At 40.7% G+C, this 14,415-nt stretch overlaps 2 pseudogenes; one reads left to right on the top strand and one right to left on the bottom strand.

Annotated features, from left to right (window-relative positions):
- Window positions 1-274: 274 nt before the first annotated feature.
- On the top strand, window positions 275-886 carry LOC101656621 (annotated as a pseudogene).
- A 7,568-nt stretch (window positions 887-8,454) lies between these two features.
- Window positions 8,455-13,714, bottom strand: LOC101651697 (annotated as a pseudogene).
- Window positions 13,715-14,415: the final 701 nt, after the last annotated feature.

Raw genomic sequence — 14,415 nt, forward strand, 5'->3', positions numbered from 1 at the left:
CCATAAGCCTGTGTTTTAAGTAGGTGAAACTATAGAAGATTTTCAGGATGAACTAAAATTATTGGTCAACAGCAGCCGATTTCACCTAATTTTTATCAATGGATTTAAACCTAAGCTTGAATACCTGATTCAAAACACAAATTTGAGTGGGAAATAGCCCCATTATCTTGATTACAGTTGGAAAAATAGTTTGAATTGGCTTTAGAATGAAAATGAGTGAGATTCCAAAGAAAACCTGTGGAGTCACTGAGGACTCAGAAGCCTCCCGCTCGAGCCCCCTCGCTTCCCGACGCTCCATCCCCCCTGCCCGCCTTCTCCAGCCGCCGCCTTCCGCAGGCCGTTTCCACCGAGGAAAAGGAATCGTATCGTATGTCCGCTATCCAGAACCTCCACTCTTTCGACCCCTTTGCTGATGTAAGTAAGGGTGATGACCTGCTGCCTGCGGGGACAGAGGATTATATCTATATAAGAATTCAACAGCGCAACGGCAGGAAGACCCTTACCACTGTCCAAGGGATCGCTGATGACTACGACAAAAAAAAAAACTAGTGAAGGCCTTTAAGAAGAAATTTGCCTGCAATGGCACTGTGATTGAGCATCCAGAATATGGAGAAGTGATTCAGCTCCAGGGCGACCAGCGCAAGAACATATGCCAGTTCCTTGTAGAGACTGGACTGGCTAAGGACGGCCAGCTGAAGGTTCATGGGTTTTAAGTGCTTGTGGCTCACGGAAGCTTAAGTGAGGATTTCCTTGCAATGAGTAGTAAAATTCCCTCTGTCCCTTGTCACAAGTTTAAAACCTCACAGCTTGTATGATGTAACCATTTGGGGTCCACATTTAACTTGGACTAGTGTAACTCCTTCATGCAATAAACTGAAAAGAGCCATAAAAAAAATAAAAAAAAGAAAGAAAGAAAACCTGTGACTCAAAGTGACCCTGGAAAAAAGATTGGCCTACTTTATAAAAGAATAGATAAAGTGGTGTTAACAAACCCAGGGAAAAGGGAACAACAAGTGACCCAAATCGGTGGTGAGGAGGGTGTAGGAGGCCTAGTAGTGTGATCAAGGGTAATGTAACCGAGAGGAATTACTGAAATCCAAATGAAGGCTGAGCATGCTATTGGGACAAGAAGAAAGTAAAAGGAAATAGAGGAAAGAACTAGGCAGCAAAGGGCATTTATAGAGGTATAAATAAAGGCAGGTACATATGTAAATATATTTATATATGAGGATGGGGGAAATAGATCGATGTGCATATATGTATAGGTTTAGTATTAAGGTACCAGATGGACACTGGGCCTCCACTCAAATACTCCCTCAATGCAAGAACACTTTGTTCTATTAACCTGGCATTCCATGATGCTCACCTTCCCAACATGATCGCTGTCATGTGATCAGTCATCAAAGAACAAAAGGTCATACCACTGTGTACTCACCTTCCCAATATTCTCGCTGAAGACAAATGGATGCATAAGTAAAAGTGGTGAAGAAAGCTGATGGTGCCCAGCTATCAAAAGATATAGTGTCTGGGGTCTTAAAGGATGGAAGGTAAACAAGCAGCCATCTAGCTCAGAAGCAACAGAGCCCACATGGAAGAAGCACACCAGCCTGTGTGATCATGAGGTGTCGAAGAGATCAGGTATCAGGCATCAAAGAACCAAAAAAATCAAACCATTGTGAATGAGCGGGAGTGCATATTGGGGACCCAAGAACCATCTGTAGGCAACTGGATGTCCCCTTACAGAAGAGTTTCAGGGAGGAGACGAGCCAGTCAGGGTGCAGTGTAGCAACGATGAAACATACAACTTTCCTCTAGTTCCTTATTGCTTCCTCTCCCCTACGATCATGATCCCAATTCTACCTTACAAATCTGACTAGACCAGAGGATATACACTGGTATAGTTAGGAGCTGGAAACACCGGGAGTCCAGGGCAGATGATCCCTTCAGGACCAGTGGTGAGAGTGGCGATACCAGGAGGGTGGAAGGAGGGTGAAGTGGAAAGGGGGAACCAATTACAAGGATCTACATATAACCTCCTTCCTGGGGGATGGAAAACAGAAAAGTGGGTGAAGGGAGACGTCAGACAGTGTAAGATATGACAAAATAATAATAATTTATAAATTATCAAGGATTCGTGAGGGATGGGGGATGGGAGGGAGGTGGAAAATGAGGAGCTAATACCAAGGGCTCAAGCAGAAAGCAAATGTTTTGGGAATGATGATGACAGCAAATGTACAAATATGCTTGACATGCAATGGATGGATGTATGGGTTGTGATAAGAGTTGTATGAGCCCCCAATAAAATGGTTTTAAAAAAAATAAAGAAATCAGATATGTGAGGGTACTCTGAAGGAAAAAAAAGTGAAAAATATCCTGCTGTACTCTTAAATATCCAAAGTGAATTAACTACAAATATTGGTGTTCATCATCACCAATTACTTTACCGTATGAATACTACTCCCTCTACGTTAAACCTTGACACCTGTGCTCACAACTCGATCAATAGATAAAATCATGTGAAGTAGAGAAAAGATTGAAATTGTCAAGGTTTTCATTTTATTTGGCTCCACAGTAAACACTCCTGGAAGCAGAAATCAAGAAATCATTGGGTAAATCTGCTGCACAAGATCTGTTTAGAGTGTTACAGCGTAAAGATGCCACTTTGAAGACTCAGGTATGTCCTGGCCCAAACCACGGTCTTCACGTCATCATCTATGCATGTAAAAGCAGATAATGAATAAGAAAGACTAAAGAAGAATTGATGCATTTTCATTGGCATGTTGGAAAATAAAATGGAAAGTATGATAGACTAACTACCAGAATAGCAAACAAACCTGTCTTGGAAGAAGTACAGCTAGAATGTGTCTTAGAAGGGAGGATGTTATCAGGTCATGTCATCAGGAGGCAGTCCAAATCGGCTCTATGGCATCTAACGATATGACAAAATAATAATTTATAAATTATCCAGCGCTCATGAGGGAGGGCGGAGCGGGGAGGGAGGGGGGAATAAAGAGGACCTGATGCCAGGGGCTTAAGTGGAGAGCAAAGGTTTTGAGAATGATGAGGGCAATGAATGTACAAATATGCTTTACACAAACGATGTATGTATGGGTTGTGATAAGAGTTGTATGAGCCCCTAATAAAACTATTATAAATAAATAAATAAATAATTTTCATTATCAGCACACACACAAAAATCATTGCTAAATTCTTCCTTGAAACAGCCATACCTCATAATTCTTAGATATTCCAAGTAAACCACATATTTTCTCTATCTCCCAGTACTTACAAATAGCACTTGGACCCTGATTAAGGAATACTCTGTGGATTTAAGAGGGGTAATTAAAAAAAAAAAAAAGAGGGGTAATTAATTTGCAAATAAAATGATAACTTTCACTGCATACCAGAGAAGCTATTTACTGAAATCCTGAAGGACTCTTCTATTCATAATCAAGTTGTATCTGCTCTGGATATACCTTTGCTTTCACCATGATACTTGATATACATCCCAGATAAGGATCTTGACACTATGCTGGATATTCTATGGGCTAAAAATTTCCCTCCTATTCAAAATAGTTGAGACAGAATCTATAAAAATTAAGATGGATTCTAGTGAAACATTATCCAAATTCCCCAATGTCTCTTGAAGCTAGAAGCAAAGATAAGCGCAAACCGAATTGAAAATCGCATATCCACATGTTTGCTTACTACCCTGCGCTAACCCTTGAAACACGTCTTTCCTACAAGGAAAGAAACCACACAGGCCAGGGTAAAAATGTGTCCTAAACCTCAGCTCTATCAACAACCTTGTTATCCCTCACTTCCCAGTAGCACTTAACCCAAGTATCATCCTGCAGTTAGTTACTCCTCATGTCTCTGACGTCATTGTAATGGATCTTGTCCTGCCTGCCATTTTCAAAGCTCCAAGCTCAGGAGAATCAATCACTGCCTTCCTTTACCTGGAAAGGACAATATTAAACCTGGGCATTTGTTCCCAAAATGTTAACGGAAAGCCCTCTCCTACATCTCCCAAGTCCTCCTTCAAGATCTAAATTCCCCTTTGTGTGTCAGTTCTATACAATATAAAGATGTTCTTGTACTTGGTTCAGAGAATAAGGATGCCTGGAAAAAGAATTTCAATGACTTGTGTTTAGTCTTAGCCAAAAGGGGACATAAAATTTCAAAACACAAGTCACAAAGGCTATAACGCAATTGATGATTTGGGGCATGGCCATCTGTTGTTGTTGCCAGGGGTCACGGTGTCGGCTCCGACACACAGCGACACTAAGCACAATAAAAGGACACACTGCACAGTCCTGTGCCGTCCTCACGGATGACCACCGTTAAATGGCCGATCTAAGGAGGAATGACATACTTTCTTCTGATAGACTAAAGACGAGCCAAACTTACCCTAGATTTCTTAAGAGATGACAGGTTAAAGGATATCTAGGTTTACGTGGACAGTGTAGACGTAGGTGCCAAGTGTGTCTGAGATTACACTGCCATTTTATGCACTGACTAAGTTCTCGCTACAAGGTCTTCACCTCTGGTAATCCAACAATGAACAAGTCTGTCCTAAATTGGCAAAGAACGCTTAATAGCATCTTAGTCTTGGCATCTCTAACTACAAAAAATCATTTAGTCTATTAGTACCTGAGCAATCTGGACAAGCCTTTGTGACCTTGACTCTATTGGTTGACTCTATTCCATGGGAAATGTCAAAATCCCATTGGTCACTATAGCCTTACCCTTAACCAACTTGCCTAGGTTTACCCTAAGGCAACAACTGCTGCAGTAAGGCATGATGATGCTTCTGCGGAACTAGTTCTAGGCTCCTCACCTGACTTCCTGTTTCCTCGGGCTGTGCTGATAATTCTATTGAAAGACCCAGCACTTCTCAGCAAGCCAATTGATATCGTAGAGATTACATTATGGTGCCCTCCCCCATCACATGTTTTGATTCTTCAAGAAAAAGAGCCTCAGAATTGTATTAGTTCATTTAGCAAACTCTCTACCTCCTTTAGGTTTATCCTCGTGATGTTTCTCATCACAGAGACAAAAATTGCATAGTATCCTCAATCAACATTGGTGGAGATGTTAAAAAGACGTATAAGATTAATTTTTAATCATATATAACCTGTCAATAATATAATCCTGAAAAAATAATAAAAGTGGGACAGGGTCAGAAAGTATAGCCTCAAGGCTTTTTGACCACTGTCAGTTGGATATTATCTAGCTTCCACTCTCCGAAGGGTTTGAATATGCTTTAGTTACTGTACGTTTATATTCAGGATAGTTTGAAGCACTCCTATGTTGAAAGTTGTAGCCCTTAGAGTTGCTAAAAAATGCTTAGTTTGAGTTTCTAACCAGGGACATCCCCACCTTTATATCAAATGACTGAGCCATTACTCCTTGCTGAAAAATTATAATGTCCTTACCACCCACTATATTCTGAAAAGGTGCACACTTGAAAGAAACAAAGGGATTCTTAAATTGAAATTAGCTACACTTTTGGAGACACTTGGCTTCCCTTAGCCAAAGATACTCTCGTTAGCTGTCATGGTCAACTGGCCCACTCACATGGGGACACACACATTGCTTATTCCCCTAAGAACGGTGACCAGAAAGCCCATGTATATAGATATGAAAAGTATTGCAAGGGAGTCGTGTACTACAGTCAGCCTTGTTACCAGCCATTTAAAGCTCTCTTCCCCACATCTTCTGAAACAGTCTTTTCATGGTCTTCTGGAAGAGACAGAAAAACTGCTCTTTAGTCTCATTGGATAGGACCTACTTAATCAAGTAAATAAATACAGCAGTGAAACTCCAGGCAGGCGATCCTTGGGTTCATATTTCACAAATAAATGCAATTTGGAATTCCATGCAATTTGAAGACTATCACCAAAAGGACCCTCAAACTGAAACTTCTCAGAGAACCTCCCCAAACAGCTGATCTTCACACACACAGAGCTGACCCAAGACCTTTGGAAAGAGCACGGCCATAGGGAGGGGACAGTTTCATCTAAGACAGCAGATGAAGACACTTATCCAATGACAGTTTTTAATCTGCCCACTTTAACCCTTTTTACTGTTTTCTACCGATGTTTCATTGTTATCCACCTCTACGTGACTTTTTCTCTTTCCTTCCCTATTTATAATTGTGGGGCCAGAACATGCTTCTTCTAGCACTATTCTTAAATTACCCCAAAGAGTAACCACTGCCCTTAACCTTAATGACCGCTGGGCTTAGGCCATCCACCATCAGACTTCCTTAATAAAAAATTACTCTGGTAAATTCTGGTTTCCTCACATGAGACCACAGTAAATTATAGCTGATAGTATTTCCTCTCGTATCTGCATGGACAATTGATCTTAAATCAATCTGTGGCTCTGCACATGGGCCTCTTTCTCAGAATAAGAACCAATTATAACAATAGTTGGGAGTGCTAGTGGCAAGCGCGTACATGTTGTGCTACAATCTGCCCGGTCCACAGTTTGAAACACCAGCCACTCAGAGGGAGAAAGGCTGGGCCTCCTCCTGACACAGACACACTCTCGAACACTGAGAGAGGTAATTCCATCCTTCCTACTGTGTCATCAGAAGTCCGAACTGACTTGAGGGCAGTGTTTTTTATACCAGGCCTTAAGTATTCCACAATTTTCATTTTAATTCAACAGCATTTGTAGGGTGATAGGCCAAGTACCACATGGAAGGAACTACTAGAAATCCAAATATGTGGTCCAACTAGTATAAACCCTTGGTTCTTTTTTTTTTTTTAATTGGGGGTTCTTCCATTTCTTATCACAATCCATGCATGCATCCATTGTGTCAAGCACATTTATATATATGTTGCCATCATCGTTTTCTTTTCTTTCCTTTTTAAAAATCATTTTATTGGGGGCTCATAAAACTCTTATCACAATCCACACATACATCCATGCTGTCAAGCACATTTGTTGCCATCATCATTTGCAAAATATTTGCTTTCTACTTCAGCCCTTGGTATAGCTCCTCATTTATCTCCCTCCCTCACGAACCCTTGATAATTTATAAATTATTATTATTTTTCATGTCTTACACTGTCCAATGTCTCCCTTCACCCACTTACCTGTTGTCTGTCCCCCAGGGAGGGAGTTATATGTAGATCATCGTGATCTGTTTCCCCTTTCTCCCCCACCTTCCTTTTACCTTCCCAGTATCTCTACTCTCATTATTGGTCCTGAGGGGTTTATCTTTCCTGAATTCCCTGTGTTCCTGAATTTGTAAGGTAGAATTTGGATCATGATAGTGTGGGGGAGGTAGCATTTAGGAACTAGACGAAAGTTGTATGTTTCATCATTGTTACACTGTACCCTGACTTGCTTGTCTCCTCCCCATGACCCTTTTTAAAGGGGATGTCCTGTTGCCTACTGATGGGCTTTGGGTCTCCACTCCACACTCCCCCTCATTCACAATGATATGATTTTTTGTTCTTTGATGCCTGATACCTGATCCCATCGACACCTCATGATCACACAGGCTGGTGTGCTTCTTCCATGTGGGCTTTGTTGTTTCTGAGCTAGATGGCTGCTTGTTTATCTTCAAGCCTTTAAGACCCCAGATGCTGTATCTTTTGATAGCTGGGCACCATCAGTTTTCTTCACCACATTTGCTTATTCACTCATTTTGTCTTCCGCGATCGTGTCGGGAAGGTGAGCATCACGGAATGCCAGGTTAATAGAACAGAGTGTTCTTGTGTTGAGGGAGGACCTGAGTAGAAAAACCCTTGGTTCTGACTTGGAGTCATGAGTAACTTTTTTCCCTGGATCTCCAGTGCCTACTAATCACTTCTTTAGTGGCCTGGCAAGTGTGCCTAAGACCAGCATCTCACGAGCTTAAGAAACAATATTCAGAGACGTGTCCATGTAGAATTCTAGAAATCACCCAGGCTGTAAATTTTGGCAAGGAAGTGAGCCCTGAAAGCAAGCCACCATTGATCACTATAACAACAAGCAGAGCAGTATTCCCATCAGTGGGGATCTAAAAATAGAAAACATGGCAAAAACAAACAAACAATCACTACCTCTGGCAGATACTAATGATTTATCCTCTGCACTATAATGATTATGGATTATTCTCTCATTCGTTAGCATGAGTACTTGCATTGCTCTAGCTTTCTCATTGACCATCTATGTTAACATTTGTGCCAGTGCTGATCCTTCTTGTTACACGTGCTTCCATGAAACAGGCAAAGTGAGACAGACTATGCATTGCCTTGAGGAAAAAGCGGCTTGGCACCTAAAATGTGGTATTCATGGCCTATGGGATTTCTCTTGAGCTGAGTTAAGATTTTGGAGTTCCTGGTACAGAAGCATTTTTCAACGGTTTGTGTGTGTGTGTGTGTGATTTAGATGAAAATTTATAAAGCAGGTATCGGACTTACATTCAACAATGTATACACAATTTGTTTCACTTCATCCACTCAGTCCCCTCAGATTCTTGTACATGTTGAAAGTTTTCCATAGAGATCTCTTGAATGGGGCCCAAGTTTATTCAAAAGTCATACTTAGCTTTGTAAGCCTTGTTTTGTTAAGGCTATACAAATAGTGCCAAGTTAAAAAATGTTTATTTTTCCAAATGTACAAATGGAAATAATGCCATAGTTTACATATTCGATGATTTCTCAAACACCATGTGCCATAGTATTTTCAATTGCCTCAGATGCTTATGGAAAAGTGGACACTGAATAAGGAAGACCCAAAAAAAATTGATGCATTTGAATTGCGGTGCTGGAGAAGAATATCAAAAGAACCATGCATTGCTAAAAGGACAAATTAATCTGTCTTGGAAGAAGTAGAGCCAGAGTGCACCTTAGAAGCAAAGGTGAAGAAAGTTCGTCTTACATACTTTGGACATGTTGTCAGCAGAGACCAGTCCCTGGAGAAGGACATCAGGCTTGGCAAAGTGGAGGGGCAGCGGACAATAGGAAGGCCCTGAATGAGATGGATGGACACAGTGGCTGCAACAGTGGGCTCAACATTGTGCCCCTGACTCACCAGGGATAATCAAGCAGACTCCCTTTCTCTCCATTTAGACCTGGCCATTGGTTACATGCTCTTTCCCTTCCAGTTTTGATCCTGAATAGGTTTCCTTATTTTCTGGAGCTCTTTCTGGGCATGTGCAATCATATGAAGTAGAGTTGCAGTACCTCCTTGCCAGGCACTACCTCCAGGCTCTGACATTAGTTCTAAATGCTCAGTTAGAACCACTTGATCCTCTAACTGGGCCATGGAATTGTTCACACACTCTTGCCATATAGAAATATAATTTTTCTGACCTGACAAAAGGCCCAGAAGCTCATATCATTTCCTACTGTGCAATTCACTTGGTTATCACTCATCCTTTCAAATTCATTTCTCATTATGATAGTTTCAAAAGCAAGATAGCCTGGGGTTGTCAGGTAGCTCGGGTAGTTCTTTGTGCATTGGTATCAGCGAGTTTCCACCTCCACCAGTGCCACAGCCACTTTCTGCACATCCGGTGCTACATAACCTTGATCAAAATTAGGCAACACATTCACCACAGCTTGTCCACTCCTGTGCCAGCTATTGCAATCTTAGTAGAATAGTGTTTCCTCACTTCTCACACATCTTACAAGGACTATTAATATGCTTGGTCTTTTCCTAATAGTCCTCTCTGCCAAATGCAAAAAAAATGCTGACTGCCTTTCTTAGGAGAGCAAGCTCTGAATGCATAGCCTTTCCGTTTTCCCCATTGGGTGACTTTTATTTCCACACAGTAAACCCATAATATTGCAACAACTGGTATTGACTTAATATACTCACAATATATTTGCTCTGTCCCAACCAGCCCCTGCATCACATCCTGAAGCAAATCAGGATAATATGAAACCAGGAAGTTAATGTGTGTACGCTCAGTTCTCGTGTGGATGAAGAATAGTCCTCAGAATAAATGGATTTCAGCAGATCTCTACTCTGATTGCAAGTGACTGTGACAATCAGCCACAACCTAATTACAATTAATGCAATCTCTCTGCCTCTGTAGTCCAAACATCAGCATTCCATCTGTACACTCTGTACATGTTGCACCTTCTTTAGAGGCCTATTCGTCAGAATTAGCTCACAATCTCAGAAATGCATTCCTGTGATAGTCTGTCTTCTACTTTATATAATAGCATAGTTTTGTCAACTTTGCTTTACCCATGTAAGATAACTCATTTTTTCCCTTCAAATCCTACATCCTTGCACATTGGCAAACCTTTGTCCTTACAAAGGTTCTTGTGACCTAGAATGTCCCCCACTACTCACCTTCCTGCTTATCTACTATTCATACTGACAGGCTCACATACATGTAAATTACCACTTCTCCGTAAAACTCTAGTAGAATTCATTGCATCCACAACTGTATCTCAATATCACTATTTATAACTCAATATGCTTATTCTACACATATTTATACAATACCCACTGAATGTCAGACTCTAATGTGCTCATGACAGAAATCCAAACCCAAGTAGTTTAAGCAAACTAGCTCACATCATTTTGATCTTCACTTATACTTCCATTTTATCTTATTTCTAATTGAGCATGGCAGGGTTCCTTTAAATGACAGAAATGAAACCCAAATCCACATAGCTTAAGCGAACTAGCTCACTTAACTAAAAAGTACAAGGAGAAATAGAGTGCTATCCAGTGATCTCAATGATATTAGTAATATCTATGTCTCTTTGGGAGCAGCTGACTAGGTTGAATTTCCTAGAGATAAAGCTGGGAAGCAGTTGACTCAGGAAATGCCAGCAGGACAAGGTTCAATACGAGGGCAGAAAATAGGGCAGGGGAGGAAATCAAGCAAAGATGTTGTCTTAGCTAGATAACCTGCTTCTGCCTGGGAGGAGACAAAACCTAAATTTCATCATGGAGTTTATCCTACCTTGAGACAAGAGGGTTTGCCTTTTGAACCCACTTATAGTTAGTCAAAAACCAAGAGCTGAATGACAGGAAAGGTTGTGGTGATCATTTCAGTGAAGGTTCAGGGAAAGGTGCCAACAGCATCCACGTGACGGGCATGCAAAGCTACCAGCAACCCAACTCATATGGAGTTTGCCCAACCCCATAGGAAAGACTCCTTCCCGAGAAAACTCAACTGAACAAACTATGGTGTGCACAAGTCATTTGTAAGACAGACAGGGTCAGAGCCAAGGAGATAAAATGCAGGGATTGTTTCACCAGAAAGGGGACTGTCTTAACAACAACAACAATGAAGAAGAATGATGTTTTCATTTGTCATTTCCCTACTATTGTCAAGTCATTTTTGATTCACGGCCATCCCATGTGTTAGAGTCCAACTGTGATCCATAGGGCTCTCAGTGTCTGATTTTTCAGAATTAGACCACCAGATCTTACTTCTGAACGATTGGTCGGAAAAGACAGGGGTCATTTATCTATGATGCGTTGGGTACTTTTAAAGGTAAGGGACGCTGTCCTCCTGGTTCACACCAGTCTTGTTTACAGAGGATGATAGACTAATAAGAAACAGCAATGAAATGAGATAATATGCTTTGGTTAAAAAAATATATAAAGAGTTAGGAAAGGTCACCTCACTCTTCCTGAAGACCCACATTTTATTCAGTTTTATAACTCCAGTTCCAAATAGTACTGGTACATTGCCATTGCTCTGTACATGAGCAGAGCCATTTGGTATGTAGATCCAACGGTTTGCAGAGGGCAGCAGCATCTCTCTGGGAGTGGTCTTTTCAGTCAGTTTATGAGCCATGAGAGAAAATCACTCACTATTTTATGGCCAAATCATACTTTAGATAGAACAATTATTACATCTGGATCCTAATGACTTCTTAGCTATTCACAAATTCGGAAATCACTATCATAGGGTAGATCTGCCAACTTGGAGAATATTTAATTTCTCCTTTTAACTCAACATTATAATTCCTTAATCATCAACTTTCTGTTCGTAGAGTGCTAAGTGCTACAAAGAATACAGATATCAGTAAACTTATTGGTGCCAATCAGCTAAGAATTTCGTTCTGCTATCTGAAGCTGTGGGAGGATGTCGAGAACATCATTCCCGAAGGAAGCAGGTCATCAAAAAGACAGGAGAGAAAAGGTCAAAGTGGATGTCAGAAGAGACTCTAAAATGTGTTCTTAATTATAGAGTAGCTAGAGTAAAGAAATGATTAAGTCAAAGAGCTGAATAGAACATTTCACAGGGCAGCTCGAGAAGACAAATTAAAATATGATAATGAAATATGCAAAGACTTAGAATGAGCAATCCAAAAAGGAAGAACATGCTCAGCATATCTTAAACTGAAAGAGTTCAAGAATGAAATTCAAGCCTCAAGTTGAAATATTGAAAGATTCTATAGGGAAAATGTTGAATGATGCATGAAGCATCCAAAGAAGATGGAAAGAATACAAAGTCATTGTAACAAAAAGAACTAGGCTATATTCCACCATTACAAGAGGTAGCAAATGAGCAAGAACCAGTGGTAGTGCTGAAGGAAGAAGTTCAAGCTGCATTAAAAGCATTAGCCAAAAACAAGGGTCCAGGAATTGATGGAATACCACTTAAGAGTTTCAACAAGGTATCAAAGCACTGAAAGCACTTACTCATCTATGCCAGGAATTTGCAAGATAGCTGCTTAGCCAATTGACTGAAGAGTTATATATTTATACTCATTCCAATAAAAGGGTCAGCCAACAGGATTCTCAAACTATAGAACAATATCACTGATATGACATGCAAATAAAATATTGCTGAAGATCATCCAACAACGGTTGCAGCAGTACATTGACAGGGAAATGCCAGTGGTTCAGGCAGGATTCAGAAGAAGACATGGAACAAGGGGTATCATTGCTAATGTCACCTGGATCTTGGCTGAAAAAAGGATACCAGAAAGATGTTTACTTGTGCTTTATTGACTATGCCAAGGCATTCAAATGTATGTACCATAACAAATTATAGATAGCCTTGAAAAGAATGGGAATTCCAGAACACTCCATGGTGCTCCTGTGGAATTTATACATGTATCAAGAAACCATTGTACAAACAGAACAAAGGAACACTGCATGGTTTAAAATCAGGAAAGATGTGCATCAGGATTTTTGTCCTCCCACCATGTTTTTCAATCTGTATGCTGAGCAAATGACCAGCGAAGCTAGGTTATATGAAGAAAGCTACAGCATCAGGATGGGAGGAAGGTTTATTAACCACCTGCAATACGCAGATGACATAACCTTGCATGCTGAAAGTGAGGAGGACCTGAAGCACTTGCTGATGAAGATCAAGGATTGCAACCATCAGCATGGGTTCCAACCCAATGTAGAGAAGACCAAAATCCTCACAACTGGACAAATAGGTAACATTATGATATATGGAGAAAATATTGAAGTTGTCACAGATTTTGTCTTGCTTGGCTCTACAATCAAAGCTCATGGAAGCAGCAGGGTTCGGACACAGGAACAATTGTGAAAATGTAGCAGGATCAGACAGTGTTTCTTTCTGTGTTGCATAGGGTCATTATGAGTCACAACCCACTCGAGAGCACCTAACAACCACAACAGTGTGTCTTTCACTTTTAATCACCAATCTTCAGAGTAAGGCGTTGTGCCAAATGGTATTATTTTTGCTTTACATGAGTTTTGAGCAATTTCCGACGTGATGTTTTTTACTGTTCATATTGTCTTACCGTTGGTCCATGTGTTCCTTTGATTTTCACTAATTGTTGGAGCTGCTGTGAAGTGCAATCAAGTCACCACCCACATATGGTCACCCAACATATAACAGAATGAAGCAGTACTTGGTTCTATGCCATCCTCACCGGTGTGAGGTCTGAGTCCATTTTTTGCAGCTGTGGTGTGAATCCTTTTATTAAGGTTCTTCTTTGCTTTTTGCTGACCCTCTACTTTCCAAAGCATTAAGTCCTTTTTCAGGGACTGGTCTCTCTGAATCACATGTCCAAAGTGAGTGAGCTAAAGTCTTGCAGCCTCATTTCGAAGGACCACGTACTCTCTCCTGGACTTTTGTTCCTCGAACAGCCATGAGACTTTCAACTACTTTCCCCAACTGCATAAGGCAAAGGAATCACTTCTCCTCTAATCTTCCTGGTTTGTTTTCCAACTTTCATCTGCATGGAAGACGATTGGAAATATCATCACTTGGGTCAAGCACAACTCAATCCTCAAAGTGACCTTTGCTCTTTAACACTTTGAAGAGGTTTTCTGCAACAGTTTTGTTCAGTTCAATCTGTCGTTCCAATTTTTGACTGCCACTTTCCTGAGCATTGATTGTAGATCCAAATAAAACCCCTGAAACAGTTTCAGCTTTTCTCCATCTGTAACTATGTTGGGTACAGGTTCAGTAGTGAAGCTTCCCTCTACACTGAGCTGTCATTACACCGA

Source organism: Echinops telfairi, unplaced genomic scaffold, assembly GCF_000313985.2.
Source record: "Echinops telfairi isolate 266 unplaced genomic scaffold, ASM31398v2 ScPeMD7_60;HRSCAF=208, whole genome shotgun sequence".
Taxonomy (NCBI): Eukaryota; Metazoa; Chordata; class Mammalia; order Afrosoricida; family Tenrecidae; genus Echinops; species Echinops telfairi.